Raw genomic sequence first — 19,767 nt, 5'->3', positions numbered from 1 at the left:
TCTTCCTGATCTCTGCCTCCTGAGTAGCTAGGATGACAGGCATGAGCCACTGGTGCAATTTTTAAACTACTTATATATCAATGTTCATTGCTTGAGGTCACAAAATTATTATCATCCTTAGAGTAAAGAATAATTTTTCAATTGATTTGCATTTTAGATTTCAAAATGAAATTAGTTTAAACAACATGCTGAAGAGAAATTTCTGTGGTTTTGGAAAATTCTTAACCATTTCTTTCTTCAAATATGGCTTCTTTTGAAGCTCCAATGTGGTAAATGTTAGTACATTTTTTTCCTTATGTTTGACATTGTTTCCTTTCTTTTCCCCCTCTCTATACGGCATTTTGTTCAATTTCTTCAGATAAGTCTTTCTGTTCAATTATTCTCTCTTGGTTGCATCTTACCTTCTGTTTAATCCACCTGTAGAGGCTTAGGTTTTCATTTCAGCCATCACCCTTTTACATTTCTGGAATTATATTTGTATGGTTTTGTTTCCATATCTGTCTGTTGTTTCTTGGTAATCTCCAATTGCTATTTCACATTTATGTGATCATTTTATATGTAGCTATTCTATTCAGAAATTTTGTATTCTCTGTTTGACAATTTCTTCCTCAGAATTCCTTGTGGACCTCATCTGGTGTTTATTGCTTGCGTTTTTTCCACTGTTATGGCTTGCCTTCTGATGTTGTTGATGATACTCGCATATTCATATTTGCTGGCTCTTGATTTGTGGGGTAGTATGTAACTATATTGGCAATGGACTGTCCCAGAGAAGTTATCGGTCCACTTTTGCTAGAAGTAAAGATACTTTAATTCAAAACACTTGAAAGAAGAAGGTGGCAGGCTATATCCTTCCTCAAGGGCCCTAGGACAATGTGGACATGCTCAGGGTTGGTTCCCACATCTTGTTACCTGCCCAGGGTTCAGAGTTCATGTTGGAGCATTATCCACAGCATTTGCTATCAAATATTGTTTTTTAGCTTCCTTGTCTCTGACAACTACCATACTCAGTACAGGTCCATTATTTGTTTCCTATTTTATTTCTCTCTTGCTGGAAAAAGGTAGAAGATCTTGGATATTTTACTAAGAATCATTGTCTATTTCTAAGAATGAGAAAAAATGAATGCTAAGTGTTCTACATTTCTTAGGCAACAGAATTCTTATATAATCCCACGCCCACTGGTATAGATCTATAAAATTATGCGTATGAGAAATTCTTCTTCAGATTAATTTCTTCATGCCTTTTCTAGTCTGGTTCTCTCTTTCTTTTTCTATAATCTACCTATGTTCCTTGTCATTGACACTACATAAGTGTTGACAATACACTCTGCACTAATAAAAACTGGTTTATACAATGATCATAATAAAGTAACATTTCTGTTTGGCTCTTTCTTCTGATCCATCTTTCCTTGTATGTTTCTAGTCTGTGGTCTGAACTGATGTGTTAATAATTGACATCATACCACAGTATCACCTATAGTTCTTGCAAACCTTGTAACCTACCCAGGAAATTTCAGGGTTTCTATTTCCTTTTAGAATAAAGAACTATTTGAACCTTTGTTAAGATTATGCTGTGTTTCAAACAGGATAGAGTTAATAGTGCATATAAGCAAAGATGAGGGAACTTTACTAGGTTTCTGATGAACTCATTTGGGAAAATTGAACTTAAATTTAATAAGAATGCCATATTGATTTTATGTTCAATTATATACATTCTGATTTTATTTTTCTCTTTTTCCATTTATTTGTGGCCCCATGGCAGAAAAAAAAACCAGTAAAATGAAAAGACAGACTTATTGAAGATTACCTAAGAGGAAAACAATTATTCATAAGCCTCTATGGAGATTTTAAGAATCCTCCTTCCTCTTTTTCATTTCCCAAAGTTCTAAGGACATTAGTTTTTAACGTGTATCACATTGTGACAAAATAAATAGTTTAATAAAAATACATGGCATATTTTCTGAGGATTGATAATAAATGGGATGTAAATTAAATCTGAGGGTAAAATAAATAATGTAACATCTCTTAGGATATGAAGAAAATGAAAAAAATGTATTTTTATACTAATTCAGAACATAGCATTGAGTAAAAAAAGTAGAGAATCATCTTCGAATAAATATCCTCTTTTAAAACAATATCCATGATACAGAAAGAGTATATACAGCTTTTTGTTTCAAGTAGCCTTCCATTATTATCCATATTCCCACTGAACATTTTAAATAATGTCTTTTGACTCAACACAGAGCACTTCCTATTACACTATAAACTGAAAGGTCCAGCTGAGGAAATAATATAGCTTAATTTCTTTCTCTAAAAATCTAGTATTTCATCCAAATAACTGAAATAGAGCAGGCTAATAGTTACTCCTATGGGGAGACTGAAACAAATATGGTGCTGTGAAAACCAAGAAAGTCAAAGAGCACTTGTCCTTGTCTTCTACAAGGAGTTGATGTCCAATAGGTTAAGTATACATGTTTTATCATAGGGATAAAATGTTACTCTTAGTGTTTCTTGAACGGCATGATAAATCACATGCATAGGGTTTTTAATGAGAAAATCATGAATTGCAAGAACGTATGTAATCTGAAACTTGGCACATCAGATAAAGGATGAACTGACAAAGGAGACTAAGAGAAGCAGTCCACAATCATTGTTGATTCAACTATGGAGAATATAAAGTCACAGAAGCCAAGAACAGTGTCAGAAATGATAAGATGTCTGAAAGATTATAGAATTATAAGCACAATCATTACTGAATATTTGAATAGGTATTAGCTATATGTAGAGCATTGCTGTCCATGATAAGAGGCATTTAAGTGAATGGTGGGGAGGAAGTCAGATAGGCTGCAGAATAAAATGGAGGTGGGAAAGTCAAAAGTGTGCCCATGTGTGCACTTTTAACTTGATTTTTAATTGAAGCAAAGAAACAAAGAATAAAAAATTAGAAGAGTTTTTCATTTTGTAATTGTAATTATTCATAAAATAGATGTAATCTATGTATAAATCAATTCCCTTTGTGATATTAATATCATATCTTCACTGAGCTCTTCTTTGTCACGTTTATAATTGTCATAGTTTTACATTGATCTGTATAAATCTTCTCTATTATGACCATGCTAGATGATACACTCTACAAAATTGGAAGCTTTGCTTTTTAACCCCCTCTTATATGACAAATACTAGCATCTTAGTAGGTTTTTAATGAATGCCATTGTTTGTATGTGTTATCAATGAATGAATGAATGAAAATACAATACACTCATCTTAAAATTCTTCATAGTTTATAACTTTATGCAATGTTTAGGGCTTAAAATTAACATATTTGCCATATTTGAATATGACCTTCATTTTCCCTTAACGACATTGTACTTCAAGTTGAAATAAGTGTAGAGGTTTTAGTAGATTCTGATGAGCAAAGCATTATATTATCCATCCATATACTCATTTATTCAGCAGTTTTCTGTCAAGTAATTGGGATGTGGTGGGCTAGGTTAGCCAGGTCTGTGATTCTATAGCTTATCATTGCAGACAGTGGTTCTGTCCTTATAAAGCTTATTTCAGCAGAGAAGAGATTAAAATCTAAACAAATAAATTAATGGGAAAAGTTCACCTAGTGTTAAACAAGTGGAAAAAAAATCCTATACAAGGTAATGAGGCTAAAAGAGCTTAAAAACTTAGGAGTGAGAAAGCTTCTTCTGGTTGGGAAGTCAGAGAGTCCTCATATTTGGAGTGAGACATGAGTGGAGAAAAAGAACCATCCAGACACAGATCTGAGAGAACTGCAATTTGCACAGAAAGAATATACAGAGCTGTGGTAAAAATTACCTTGGGAAAATCAAGGAGGGGGAGAAAGCCCAGTATGACTAGAGTAGTTTTAGTAACAGTCAAGGTTAGGAAAGCACAAACAGAATGGACCGTGTAGGTTTATAAACCTGGCTAAACACTGCAAGTATATTGCAAATGCAATGGAATGCTGACATGGTTTCAATCCAAAATGTCTCCCAAACCCTACGTATTAAAGGTTTGGTCAGTAGCCTATGGCACCTTAGGGAAGTATTGAAACCTTTAGGTGGTGAGTCCTCGTGGAAGGTAGTATAGTCAGTGCGGGTGTGCCCTCAAAGGAAATTTAAGACTCTGGCTGCTACCTATCTCCCTCTTCCTTTACTTTCTGACCACCACATGCCTTGTGTCATGACGTGCTACCCACTATGACGGACTGCCTTACCACAGGCTTTAAAGCAACAAAACCAACCAGTCAAAGACTGAGGCCTCTTGAAACCTGCCAAAAAAAAAGCCTTCCTTCTAAGTTATTTCAGGTATTTTGTCCCAGTGGAAAAGTGACAAACATAGATGCCATTAAAGAATTGCAAATAGGGAAGTGGTGCAGAAAGAACTATAAAAGCACACAAGAGGCAGCAAGCATCATAGTGACATTTTTAAGCAAAGCATATCATTGAAGGCATCAAATCCTATTTTGTTTGGGTTTATTGTGATTTATCATATTGTGCCAGAAAAACTATTATTTCTCATGTTGGATAATAAGTTTTCTGGTCTTTTTGGTATCCATTGACATACTTGCAAATCTTTCTAAAATATTTGTTAAAACATTTCACACAAAATATTTTCTTCATATTCAATTTTGCAAATGAGAATAATTTTAATTACAACTTTTTAAGCCTCCTTCCACCTGGATCTAATACAGCGCTTTGTACTAGACTTTTTCCTTAATTTCACTCCAGCATTAAGACTTCATGAATTATATTATTTCACATTAAGATGAGACTTATGAGACAGTTCTAAACCTGCTTCAAGGAATTATCCAAATGGATTGTAAATCATATTTTTATTATCCTCACAGTTGCTGCTGAATTGTTTAGATAGGAAAGAAGTATCAGACTCTTTTATTAGGTTGGACAAAAGTGGAAAAGCAATAAAACGCCCAGAAATGTGTCACACAGGGACAATAAAGTAGTAATAAAAATGACTTGGATTTTGTTATTCATTTTTGCTGTTTGGCATCCAGTGCTTAGAAAACATGCAAGGGGGGCCTTATATTATAGGCAATAAATTATTCACTACTGTTGAGTTTTATAAGTTCAGCACTGAAATCCTGAGTACTCTTTCTTTTTTCTTTCCTTCCTTCTCTACTCTGTAACTAGAGCCTTTGGCACTATGCACAAAAGAATCTAAGAAAGAAAACAAGCAAGGTACAGTTTACTGCCGCCGGAGCTGTGAAAATGGACTCAAGTATGGACATTGATATCTAGAGTATTTTTTAAAATCTCAGAAATCCAATCCAATGGACATTTTTGTAGAAACCAGGCCATACACTTGCTCCTGGTGATTTAGAGGCTTTGCTATTTACATATCTGTTGTAGTCACAATCTCATAACTTTTCTTATGAGTGTTTAATATTTTATTTTTATTGTTGCAAAGAGTGTAAAATATTAAATTTATTGACGTAGGCTGTAAAACACAAATTATGTAGACATAAACATGAACAAAATTGTAAACAAAAGAGACAAAATATAAATATCACACCCAGTTGAATGTCCTACAAGTAAGGCCTGAATTTTACCTGATTGAATCATTATGGCCCCACATTCTACCCTCTAACACCACTGTTTTCTTCCTGGGAAGGAACCTTTTCATGCTTTCATTTTTGTTTTGTGATGGCTTTATCACTAGAGAAATGCTTGATGCTTAACAATTCATTTGAAGAAGTCACCTAAGGTGGGAATGATATTTCTAAAACACTGTTCCAAATAGGTCATTGCCAATCTTTTTTTAAAAAGTTCAATGAGCAGGACAGGGTGGTGCATGTCTGAAATTCCAGGACTTAGGAGGCTGAGAGAGAAGGATCATAAGTTCAAGCCCATCCTGTGCTACATAATGAGACTCTGTTTCAGGGGGGAAAAAAAGTTCAATAATACCCAGTTTCCCACAAGGTAAAAATCTCATGCAGTTACATGTTATAAAAGTGTCATTCCACAGACCAATCACTAAGTAGTCTTCAACTTCCAAACTCGCAATCAACCCTCAGCTCACATACACTTTGTAAACATCACTCTTTTGCTCATTTTAATTATCTTCTTTGGTTGATACTGCAGTTTTGAGCTCAGGATCTCACACTAGCTAAGTAAGTGCTGTACCACTTGTGCCACGCCCCCAATCCTTTTTACCTTAGTTATTTTTCAAATAAGATCTAACTTGTTGCCTGTTCTGGCTTTGGACTATGAGTCTCCTGCTTACAGTGTCCACATAGCTAGAGTTAAAGCATGTACCTCCGTGCCCAACTTATTTGTTGAGATAGGGTATGACTGATTTTTTTTCCAGGAATGACATTGAACAGCAGTCCTCCTATTTTACTTATTTTTTAATGCTTGATTTTTATGACCATATTAAATGCCCCTTTTTTCTTGGAGGACCTCCATGACTTTGAACACCAGGGAACAATGACTGTCTTCCCTGATGTTTTCTGTTGCACCCATGTTAGGGCCAGTGAAACTAGAATGCAGGGAGTGCCACACCAAGATTGGTGATATCAGCTTTGTGACAGCATTAATCCTTTGGGCCATGCCATGTGAAACTAATATTGTTTCTATCCTCACATGGTTAAAGGCATTGAGACTCAGGAAGGCAAGAGCATTCAGAAAGGTAAGCAGAACTATTAGGAGGATGTCGCTACCAGTCACCATTGGTATGCAATTCTGTTTTATCATATTTTATTATAGCTATTTTTTTAGTCACTTCAGCAGGCTCACTTCATGTTTGTAAACACAAAGAAAGAGACCCCCCATATGTATGCCTGAAATAAAAGTTCTACATTTTCCTCAGTGCCCAGCCTAGGTTCAACTCAGGGCCCTGTAGCCAGCTCAGTCAACATCAGCCTTGTAATACCCAGGCTTAAAGTTACAGCTGGTGAGTTCTGCACCCATTGCCTCCCATTAGCCACATGGCCTGTGACGCTCAGTGCAATCTATTACCTGCTGGAGCTGGGCCAGGAACCAGGATGGATCTGCCCAAACCAGGATGGGAGACTGGAGGCAGGGTATTTTTCATTCCTTAGATCACTCCTTATAAAATAAGTTTTCTGTGAATTTTTAAATACTTCCCCAAACAACCCTCACCTGGGCAGAGAGAAGGATAGGAACAGGATGCTTTTGGAATTGCTCTGTTTAGACCTGCATCAGGTGATTTGGGGTGGTCAGCTGTAAAGAGAAAGGCACAGTCACCCTTTCTCTGACTACTCTTTACACTCCACAGACTCATTTTCCTCACTTGTCTTTTGGCCCAGGGAGTGCACTTCTGCTCTCTGTCATTTTATCTTAGTTTAATATGTGACTTAACAATCACACTATCTCATATGACAATTTTTTTGAAGAAAGAAAAGAATGACCCTGTATTTCAGTGCTCTATCAAGGAACAAGAATGGAACCTCCCATGCAGATGTCTGGAGGGGCCACTGTGCCCAGCTAGACACTGGGACTGGGTTTTATTCATTTTTTTACAGCCCCCGAAGAAATTAAAGACTGAATGATTGTTAAATGAATTTTAATGAGGCAAAGTATGTTTTCTATGTTAATCATCATTAATGGGGAAGTTGTATTATCCTCAGGGACATATCCATACCAAATGTATAATTTCAGAGATGTATAATAGTCAATTAAAACTTCACAAGCTGCTATATCTGATTCATAGGCCTTGTAAGGTAATGGTGTATTTAGACTTTTTTTTCCTCTTTCTATTCTGTGTTTTCTTTTTTATACTTTTACAATTACAAGTGTAATTGTAATTGCTCAAGTCATTATTTTATCTCTCCAAAGATGTTTTGTTACTTTGGACCCCGAGAGATATATAGGACAGGTATGCTTAAAAATATTATTCATTATTAAATATATCATTCCATAGACTCCTCACACAGACCACTGCAACACAAGAAATTATTTATTTAGTCTTATAGCAAATGCTGAGCATCTACTGTACGCTAACCACAATTCATTCCTCTCAGAGCAGCCAACGTGGTATTTCTAATAATATAAATCAGGAGATGCCATTCTAAAGCACAAGTACAGTTCTGAGTATCATCACTTCCTTCCTTCTGGTCCTTTTCAATCTCCATTGTCTGTGTTACTGTTTGCTCCCACCTCGACTCCCTAGTCTCTTGCCCTTTGATGCACTAAGCTCATTCCTCCTTCAGTGCCTTAAGTAAGTGCCTTTGGAGATTTGTGTCCAAAACTGTCAAAGAATCCTTGTTCTCAACTATACAGTCACCTCATTGCAAATGTAATTGATCCACCTTTCAACAATTTCTTTCCACGTCTTTATATTCCCAGTCATCCGTGCTATGTCTTATGTTCTGCATAGCTATCACATGTATCTGAAAATTCTTACAAATCTGAAGATGATTTTATGTGAATGCTTTGTGGTTTCTTCTATACTAGCCTTGTTTCTAATTCCAGACAAAGAAATCCATGGCAGGAGTATGTGGAACCTGTCACTGTTCTTGCTCAGTAAATAAATGTTAAGTTGAACTCATAACACTGAGATGAGAGCAAGGATATCTTTTATAGAATGAGGCATGAGTAGTACACTGCCATTATTTCAGGACATGAAACTGTTATAGTTAAATGATTTTAGCTTTATTTTTTCTGTTTAGTATACTTTGAATATGGGTTTCTTTTTTAGTTATGTGTTTGGGGGTCCGGGGGTGTAGCTCAGTAGTAGAGTGTTTGCCTAGCATTCATATGGCCCTGGATGTGATTTCTAGCACTGAAAAAAAATGCAAAATTTAGTTCTGTGTTTTGTTATCTTGTTTTGAAATGTTAGATGCTTGTTTAGTTATTACTTGAGTGAATAGATTTTTTAAAAAATTATTTAATGTGCGACTCAATGTGTATTTGAAATATTACCTAACATTAAAACATAAAGCAGCCTGCTGGAGATCCCTGATACACATTTAAAGTTTCCGTTATGGTTTATTAAGGAGATATATCCTGAGGAGAGGCAAGAGAAATTCTGGAATGCTTATAATGTTCTAAGATTGTAAAAGCAAAGAGCTTTACCATTCTCCTCAGGAGGATGCTATGTTTGGGATTTAGTTGTCTTTTGTTAGATACATTTTTTCTTTATTTTTTTAACTTCAACTTATTGAATGCTACATTTTTTCTCACAATACATTGACTATTTGTAAGGAATTAGTTATGGATAATCCATATCTTCCCATCTAATCATGTATCTGAATTTCTTTTTTTGAATAGTGGCCTTCCTACTTCAGAGAAGTGCATATATTTTTTAAAAAATCAAAATATTCAATAGCTTCATTTTTGAAAAGTATTTATGGCTGAAAACTGGTGAAAAAAACTTAAACCCAAAAACTCCAAGTAAAATTTTGTATTGGCTATGTTAGCTTCCCAGGGCTGCCAACAACATAGTTCCATAGGCTGAATGGCTTAAATAACAGAAATGTATTGCCTCAGTGCTTGAAACCAGAAGTCTAAAATCAAGATGTTGGCAGGGGGCTGGGGTGTGGTTAGTGAGCATGCCTGAGGTTTAATCCATTGCAGGGGCAAAAAAGTGATTTTTAACAGGGATGGCTCTTCTGAGAGCTCTGAAAAAGGATCTGCAGGCCCCTGTCCTAGAATTGCATATGATGATTTTCTCTGTGTGTCTTGTCAAGTCTTCCCTTTATGGGAGTCTGTCTCCAAATTTCTCTTTTTTTATTAAGATACCAGTTATATTGGACTAAAAATCCACCATACTTAAACTTGATTATCTCTGTAAAGACCCTATCTTCAAATAAGGTCAAGTTCTGAGGTACGAGGGATTATGACCATTCAACCTGAAACACTGGTTTATTTCAACCCTCTAATTTTGAACAGCAACTGATTTCAAGTTAATTCATATTAAAATTCCTACATAGTATAAATATAAAAGGAGAAAAAACATCTTCTAGCACACTGACTCTTCAATGGTCCTATGTTGAAAGAAATTTCTATGAAATGAGAAGCAATCTGACATGAACAGTTGAGTCAGGGAAAAGTTAAACCATCCTTTCCATTGCTCATATTATTTCACTCCATTGCTCTTTATCTGCTCCTGTAGTTATCTTGTCTGTTTTGATATAATGTCTTTCCTATCTGTGAGAATTATGAAAATTCATTTGCTAGCTAAAGCCCATAAAAATTCACTTAGTGACAGCATAGATGCATGGAGATTTGATATCAAATTCCTTTAAAAATCAATTTATGTGTTTTGTTTTGTTTTTTTTTTAAAAGTCACAAGACTGGAAGTTCTCTCTGTCACCAGAAGACAGGCCCAACAACTTTAGATATGGCAACTGAGATTATCTCAAGTCATCTTCCATCTCTTTCCAGATTTTAACTTTCACATACTTACCTAATAGGAAAATTTCATTTTAAAAATATTTTATTTACTTATTATACATAGCATGTATTTTATCTGCCATATTTTCATACATAAAACATTAAGTTTTCTGTAGGTTTCATCTCTGTTCAATATTTAACATTCAATTTTGTAAAATAAAGTCATTATTTTGATCTTTATTTTTTGTTTACTTAAGAATGTCTTGTTAGCTTATCTTTTAATGCCTCAGTATTTTTCATAAAAACTTGTTTTTTTCCTTATAATACATATATACATGGAAATGTCAAATGAAACTCCCTGTATAGGTATCTTTAAACAAACAAAAATGCCTTTATTCAAAAACAGAAAACAGGAAAGTAAAACAGGTCCTGTCTGGGGATTGGCACCAATGGGAGTGGGTAGGATATAGGGAAAGGGTGTAGGAGGGTGAATATAGTGGAAATATTGTATACTCATGTATAAAAATGGAAAAATAAAATGTTGAAACTGTTCTGGGAATAGGAGAAGGGGCAGATGAAGGAAAGTGATAGAGGGGGTGAATTCAGTTATGATATATTGTAAGAACTTTTGCAAATGCCATGTTGTACCCTCACTACAAAAATAATAGGACTTATAAAAAGATAAAATTGTTTAAAAAAGCTTAAAAACACTTAAATTTTTATCAACATAAAAATGATGAAAAGTCACCCAATAAATAAAATAAGAAATAATATTCTTGAACATGGATAAATTGTGCTAATGCAAGAAGCTTAATCATAAAAGAGTTTATGTTATGCATGATTCCACTGCATCTAAAGTTCTAAAAAATATAAACCAAATTTAGTGACAGAAAGCAGATCTCTGTTGCTTGATAACTGTGGAAAGTGAGTGTGGAAAGATGTTGGAGGAAGGATTTCAAAAGAGAGGAGAATATTTTGCTTATGTTGAAAATGACGATGATGGTTCCATAGATGTACATAAATAAAAAGTGTCACATTTTATACTTTATGGATTTGTAACCTATTATATGTCAATTATGCTTAGTTAACATTGCTAAGATAATTTATCACAAGTTAAAAATAATATAGGTCTAATTTGTTCCTTAGAGGTTATTATTTAATGTGTAAAGGTGAGTGGCCATGGAAGCATTTAAACAGTGTGAAAACCAAACCAAAGCAAAAACCAAGCCTCAAAATAAAGATGTAACCCACTATCATCCCAAGAAAATGTGAGTAACAGAGATTCTGTTTGTCAAGAAGACCATCAGTAACTAAAAGCAACTATAGGATATGTTCTGAATTATTCTGGTTTTGACTATCTGTGGTAGCAGGTGAAGTGCATTGGCCTGTTACTTACATCTCTGTTTACTATTGATGGGTATTGACTGGAGCTTATTCTCAGTCTTCATTTGGATTTGTATGCCTAGTCACTGAGACAAAGTTCTGACTTTTAAGAGACCTGTTTCAGAAAATATTACTCAATTTGCACCTTTTACTTATATATCATCTGATCATAAGAGTAATTTTACTGGGGATGCAGTATCACAATGATCTAAGAAGCATCACATACAATAAGCCTACCATGTACATATCCACCCATAAAGAGGTGGACTGGTCAAAACTGGAATAGGCAGTAGACATTAATTAAACTTACTTATGAAAATTTTGGAATTAGAAAAGACTGAAGAGATAGTTTGTATATTGAATATATCTGTTAAAACTTTATATATATAGAAATAAAAACAGATTGACATTGGTTAGGTTGCTAAATTATTGTGGGGAAGATAAGAAAGAGGAGGAGGAGATGCTGCAGGAACTTAAGTAAACTTCTTTCCTATTCTGATTTTTTTTCTCCTTTACCTAATTCTGTAGTACTAGGATCTGGATTGGATTTATGAATAAACTACTCATTGTGAAATATTATCCATAGTACAACCTCAAAATTTTACTATCCCAGTTCCTCAGAGGGTGATGGGATATATCATAAATTAAGATTAATAGTTTCTGCTTCTGTCCTATGCAGGAGATGAAATAGCCTAGAAGCTTGTATTGGACTGCAAATGTAGTAGAAGAAAACATTGGCCAGATCTCTCTTTCAGTTCATTCCAAGAGTGTGCACTTTGAATTTCCTAAAGTACTTACTCTTTAACAATGGTAAAAGGACAATCTTAGTGAATAAAATTAGGTTTGTTTATTAAGTAGTCTTGATTTAAAATGCTAGGCCTTGCATTAGTGTGTTGAGATAAGTTTGGACTCGTTTTAGTCAAATTTAAAATTGCCAGGAATCTAAAGCAATTTTGAGATCTTTGATTCTTTCTTCTTATGTAACATTTTTGCAGTAGATTGGCCATTTTACACAGAATAGTTTCAGTAGTTCCAGTTAAGGGTACAGCTGTGGTTTTTTAGCTGATTACCTTTATGTTTTTGGGTAGAACCCAATCCTCCTCTGCTAACTTTTACTCAAATGAAGCCACAAATTTTCCATGCAGTCCAATTATGTTCAAGAAGAACCATTGGTATCATTCTTATTATGATTCACATTTAGGTCACCAATGGGGGAAAAAAAATGAATCTCCTGATTTCCACTTCCTGAATAGCTAGGATTATAGGCGTGAGCTACCACACACCACTTTAGAGATGTATTTTTTCCCCTATAATCCTGAATACTTTTGTTTATAATCCTTCCTCCTGAAGCATTTCTAAAATTTGGGATTCCATGGCTTCACCTGTAAGCTTCTACCCATCTTTCAGGTATTGTTAAAGAGTACTTGTTCTCTGCCAGTGAGTTCAGGTCTTTGACTCTTAGTTTTCCTCTGCAATTCATCCAACCAGACTCTCCCTTCAACCATTATCAAAACAATGTGATGAAGCACATATCTGGATCTTCAGGGTCAGCATGTTAAAATCCTCCTATCAGCTAGTTTTTAGTATTTTCTTCTGTGCTGCCCTGGCACTACACAGTAGTAATACATTTTGCTAGAGAGGCTTGAGAGGATCTTGGAGTCATTCAATTCTATGTAGAGAAATAACAAGTAACACTAATAGAAGAAGGTGCTCTCTTTGGTCAGCACTCTTAAGTGCCTGTCAAGGGATATCTTAAAATGTGGTCCTGGGACAACTGCCATTAATTAGGAAAGGATAGAGTTTCATACCAGCTGAGACTTGAACTTAATAGCTCAAATGCATCTGTGACTTTGCCAGCCTTTGCTTGATACACAGCAGGAGAGCTTTAATCTTTCATTGCATTTCTGATACAGGATGTGAATACAAGGGAAGCTCATTAAAATTTCCACAGCAATTCAGAAGTAAAAGATTTGTAAGTAGGCTCTGGAGCACCAGTTTTTTGTTCCCCAAGCCATGCTTTTATCTATGGGATATTTTACAACGAACATCTAGGACCTCAGGGGTGTCACTATAAGAGCAAGGAAAACTCATTCTGGTATTTTGTTCCCTGAGGTCCTTGTCATGATTCCAAGAGTTCTGGGAAACTTTCCCTTGATTCTTGAGATTGTGGTGAAGCTATTTCAGCTTTTCTTGTGATGAGAATCTATATGAGTTTATTCCTAATCTTTTGTCATCCCTACAGAAGGCATGTATAAGGACTCACTGTATCCAAGAACTGTGCTAAGCACTCTATAGGAAGCTTCTAATGGGCTTGTCCAAACAATCTATGTAATCAATATTGTTATTATATGTTTTTTAAAGTTGAAGAAACTAATGGTTATAAATAAAATAGTTCAGAAATTTCCTCAATCGTAGATATAATTTTTTCTTTTTTCATATATTTTATTGAGCAGATCAGATAGAGTTATCACATATATGTTCCTTCATACAATTTCCCTTAATATTTTTTTGACAGCACTGGGGCTGCCAAAAACTCAGGGCCTCATGCTTGTTAGTCAGGTACTCTGCCACTGAAGCCACTCCACCAGCTCCATGAATTTCTTAAATAAACAAGTGAATTACATATGACCATCCAAAACTAAACAAAGAGGATATTAGTCACCTAAACAGATCTATAACATGCAATAAAATGAAAGCAGCAATAAAGACTCTCTGCAAAAAGAAAAACCCAGGACTTGATGAATTCTCCATTGAATTCTACTACACCTATAAGGAAGAACTAATACCAACACTCCTTAAACTTCTTTACAAAATAGAAAGGGATGGAACACTGCCTTAATCATTCCACAAAGCCAGTATTACACACATTCCACAACCAGACAAGGACACATTCAAAAAAGACAGCAACAGGTCAATCCCCTTAATGAACATCAATGCAAAAATCCTCAATAAAATAATGGCAAACCAAATCCAACAACATATCAGAAAGATCATTCACCATGACCAAATCAACTTCACTCAAGGGATGCAGGGATGGTTCAACCAATGCAAATCATTAAATGTAACACAGCATATTAACAGAAAAAAGACAAAACCACATGATCATTTCAATAGATGCAGAAAAAGACTTCGATAAAATTCAACATCATTTAATGATAAAAGCTCTGATGAAGCTAGGAATAGAAGGAATGTATCTCAACATATTAAAGGCTATATAAGACAAACCTACAGCCAACATCATACTTAACAGGGAAAAATGAAACCATTTCCCCCAAAGTCAGGAAAGACTTTTCCTGACTATTCAACATAGTCCTGGAATTCCTAGCCAGAGCAATAAGGCAAGAAGAAGAAATAAAAGGAATATGAATAGGGAAAGAAGAAGTCAAACTATCCCTATTCACACATGACATGATCATATACCCAAAAGATACAAAAACTCAACCAAAAAACTCCTATACACCACACACAGCTTCAGCAAAGTAGCAGCATACAAAATCAGCTTACAAAAATCAGTAGCCTTTCTATACACCAACAATGAACAGATTGAGAAAAAATATAGGAAAACAATTCCACTTACAATAGCCTCAAAAAAAAAATCAAATACCTAGGAATAACCATAACAAAGGACATAAATGACCTCTACAAAGAGAACTACAAATCACTGAAGAAAGAAATTGAAGATTACAAAAGATGGAAAAATCTCCCATGGTCTTGAATAAACAGAATCAACATAGTAAAAATGACTATACTACCAAAAGCAATCTACATGTTCAATGAGATTCCCATTAGAATCCCAATGACATTCATAACTGTGAATGAAAAAACAACCTAAAGTTCATTTGGAAACACAAAAGACAAGGAATAACCAAGGCAATACTGAGAAATAATAGCAACACTGGTGGTATCACAATACCTGACTTCAAACTTTACTACTGAGCCATAGCAACAAAAACAGTATGATACTGGCACAAAAACAGATATGAGAACCAGTGGAACAGAATAGAGAACCTGGATATGAATCCATATAGCTACGCCCACCTAACTTTTGACAAAGGTGCCAAAAACATACTATAGAGAATAAACAGCCTCTTCAACAAATGTTTTTGGGAAAACTGGATATCTGCCTGCAGAAAACTGAAACTAGATCCATGTTTGTCACCCTATACAAGTATCAACTCAAAATGGATTAAGGACCTTAATATCAGACCTGAAACCTTGAAGCTAGTACAGGAAAAAGAAGGGAATACACTGGAAGGGATAGACATAGGCAAGGACTTCCTCAGAAGAACCAAGAGAAAGGATGGACAAATTGGACTACATGAAATTAAATAGCTTCTGCACAACAAAAGGAAAGGTCTCTAAATTTAAGTGGTCACCTACAGAATGGGAGAAAATCTTTACTAGCTGTACATCAGACAAGGAACTGATAACCAGAATATAACAAAAACTAAACTCTCCAAAACTCAATGACCCAAGAAAGAAATGGGAAACTCGATAGAACTTTCTCAAAGGGAAAGATTCAAATGGCTAAAAAACACATGAAAAGTGCTCACCATCCCTGACCATAAAGGAAATGCAAATCAAAAGCACACTAAGATTCTACCTTCTGTTAGAATTGCTACATCAAGAACATCAACAACAAATGTTGGTGAGGATGCAGGGAAAAAGGAACCCTCATACACTGCTGGTGTGAATGTAAACTAGTACAGTCACTATGGAAAACAGTATGGAGGCTCCTTAAAAAACTAGATATAAATCTGCCATACAATTCAGCAATACCAGTCCTAGGGATATACCCAAAGGCATGTGAGTCAGGTTACAACAAAGGCACCTGCACACCCATGTTTACTGCAGCACTATTCACAATAGGTAGGCTATGGGAACAACCAAGATGCCCCAGTACTGATGAATGGATTAAGAAATGTGGAATTTATACAGAATGGAATTTTACTCAGTCACAAAGAATGAAAATTTGTCATTCACAGGGAAATGGATGGACTTGGAGAATATCATCTTAAGTGAAGTTAGCCAGGCTCCGAAGGCCAAAAGTTGCATGAAGGGAAGCTGTGCAAAACAGGTATAAGGCAAGGGAAGAAAACGAAAAATTTGAATGAGGTTGATGTGCTCACTGTGCAGGAATGATTATAGAAATTTTAAACTATCTGGGGCCACCATGGGAAGCAGACTAGGGAGGAATGAAGAGGTCTAGAAGAGGTGAATCAACTGGAGCTGTGACACGCATATGCATGGGAACAACACAAGGAAACTCCCTGTGTAACTATCTTTATTTCAAACTAGCAAAGTGTCATGTGTCTTGTTCTTTATGTTTTTTCTTCTACAAAATTGGAGAACAGAGGGGCAGAACACGTGGGAGCAGTTGGCACAGGTGGGAGGGAGCAGGTGGCAGGGAAAGGGGTAGGTAGATGAATATGGAGTAAACAATGTATGCACATGTATGTAAATACAAAAATGACACCGGTTGCAACTGTCCTAGGAATCAGAGGAGGGAGGAAACTCAAGTATGATGTATTTGATACATTGTAAGAATCTTTGTAAATGCTACAGTTTACCCACACTCAGAACAACAATTAAAAAAAGGAAGGAAAAAGACCAATAAAGAGTATTGATTAAAAAAAAAAAACAAGTAATTAAGTTGTCTTCCAGAGTCTACTCAAGGAAATTTGAAACCAAATTTTCAAGAATGAGCATGCACAGAAGAAGCCAACTAGCCCTGTCAATGACATGTTCACATCACAAATTCACAATCTGTGTAGAACGTGCTAACCACTCCTTAAAAGAAATCGTCACCTGTAAAGAGGCATGATGACTATCAACATCTACACAAAAGAACTCTATAACTTCCACTTCTCATGATCCAGTCAACAAGAGACTGGATCTACCTGCCACCCAACTGACTCACTAGACTGACTCAAACTTTTTGCTTCTGACCTTCTTCCCAATCAACCCTACAATGAAAATTCCTTTGCCACTGTATTGGCTTCTATGTAGGTGAGACTGTGAGCCATTGCTCAGTATCATCTCTATCTTTTTTTTTCATTTCTTATTCAGAATTTAAATCTATCATCATTGAGAGGTTATCAGTAGACTTTATAATACAATTCTTTTCCAAAGGATTATTCAATGTACTATATTAGAGGTAAAAAATAAAGAAATATCCTTGTTATTATAAAAGGATAATGAGGTAAAAGTGTATGATCTATTTACCTTGTCTCAATTGCAGCCCTAGCAAATATATCTGAATCACAATGAATAGAGTTGAAGGGAAATTAATAAAAGTTTGCTCTATTAGTGTATAGAGAATATTCTAAGTAAAAGGAGAGGTAAGAGGTCTACTCGAATCCTATTCTTGACCGTGAATTTCAACCAGTATTAATCCTGGAAATCAGCATATACCTGCTCCCATATCATACTTATCATGTATGAGATCCATGTGATTCAGCCCATGTGTGTCTTCACCTCTGTTAGAATGGCTGTGTCATGTCTAGCAGAAAATGTTAAGGAGTAAGATAAAAAGATGATGATTCTTTGTTTACCAAGGTGTTCAGAGACACAAACCCATTGATTCGTATACCCAGATTCCTTTATCATCATCTCACTCCTTTGCTCATTTTTTTAGTCTATTTCACAATTTGGCAAGCATCAGAGCATGGACTCCCACTTGGTGAGAGAAGCATGGCCTTCCTAAATTGCCCTGAAGCATCACTGAAGTCAGAGTATGTTCTCAGTCAGATTAAGGCAAAAATTACTAGAAAACTTAAGTTTTCTAATTACCCTTGAAAACTAGCCCTTATTACTTCAAATGCTCCTGTGTCTTCTGTTGAAATCAATGAGATTTTCTTTGTTTTCATTTCTTTTACATTTAGAGAATTTGATGTTAATTTAATGTCAGTTGGAATTCAGCATTCTACAAACAAAAAATTTGGATTGATTGGCTTCATTTAAAGTGAGGAACATAACTATTTGCTAGGATTTACTAGTTAATTCTTAATATAAGACATATTTTCTTAAGCTAAAAAATGATGAATACCCAATCTTGAATCAATTGAAGAAATAAAATTATGCTGCAAATATCCATTTTAATAAAATTGTGAAGGATCAAATTCAGATTCTTTTACTTCTTTGGATCAAGTTATTTTTTTAAAATCAGTTCTTTCAATCACCAATTGTTTATTCTTGATAATGGAAAGAAAATGTATAAAATATACATTCCCATATAAAACTGTCACTTTCTAAGAACATGAAGTAAAATTACATTATTATTTACTTTTATTTGATTCTTTATCTGTCAATCAGGCAGCCAATAGACACTCTAATAACTACATGAATATATATTTTTGGTCAAAATAATAGCTTTGTGAAATTTTTGAAAGGTTCTTTAAGACTTTTTATAGACGTTTTCACAAAAATGTTAAATTCAACTTTAAAAGGGACAGGAATTATTTAACAGACCTTAGTGACAGGGCTGTACATTTCCAGAATAAGAAAAATTTCAGACAGAATAGTGAGTCAAAGACTTGGCAATTAAAGAGAAAGACTCAATTATAATATTTGAATACAGATCAAAGAATCAGCAGAATTAAAACCAGCCTGCCCTCCCCATCATAGTCCAAGTCCCCTACCGTCTGCTGAGCTACGTGCAGGAGTGCAGGATCGATGATCATCTTCACTTTGGGTGAAGCCATCCATGCTTCACTCTGCACCTCAGCTGAAAACTCTCTTCAGACAATAAGCTGAGGCAAACATGGGGCTCATCTCACTGTTCCTCCATCTCCTTTCTGGAATGCCTATCTTCTCTTGCCTTGTGCAAATGTGTGAAAGTATTTTCCATATGTTTTATCTAGTTTCAGACAGGAGGGTAAATTCATTTCTGTTACTCTATCATGATTCGGTGTAGAGTTTTTATGTGCTGTAGTTTTTATCTATAAGAAGAAAAATGACAGATAAAATTAAATTTCCATTTATGTTTCAAATTCAGGTTGAAAGTGCAGTTTCAAGGAGACCTTGCATTGCATTCTGTATCAGGAGCTGTCTTGAGATAAAA

The 19,767-nt window shown here is 35.1% G+C and overlaps 1 long non-coding RNA gene across 19 annotated transcripts in view; it reads right to left on the bottom strand.

Moving 5' to 3' along the window:
* The window catches only part of LOC141416890 (uncharacterized), a 609,433-nt gene that overhangs the window by 344,168 nt on the left and 245,498 nt on the right, over nucleotides 1-19,767 (bottom strand). The window contains exon 4 of one of the 19 annotated variants that reach the window (XR_012441502.1): nucleotides 9,014-19,645. The exons of the other annotated variants lie outside the window; for them this stretch is intronic. This is a non-coding gene — a long non-coding RNA (uncharacterized lncRNA). Of the gene's footprint in view, nucleotides 1-9,013; nucleotides 19,646-19,767 lie in introns of those variants that run through there. 19 annotated transcript variants of the gene reach the window in all.

This window comes from Castor canadensis, chromosome 14, assembly GCF_047511655.1.
Source record: "Castor canadensis chromosome 14, mCasCan1.hap1v2, whole genome shotgun sequence".
NCBI classification, from domain to species: Eukaryota; Metazoa; Chordata; class Mammalia; order Rodentia; family Castoridae; genus Castor; species Castor canadensis.
This window is presented reverse-complemented; position numbering and strand designations above follow the sequence as displayed.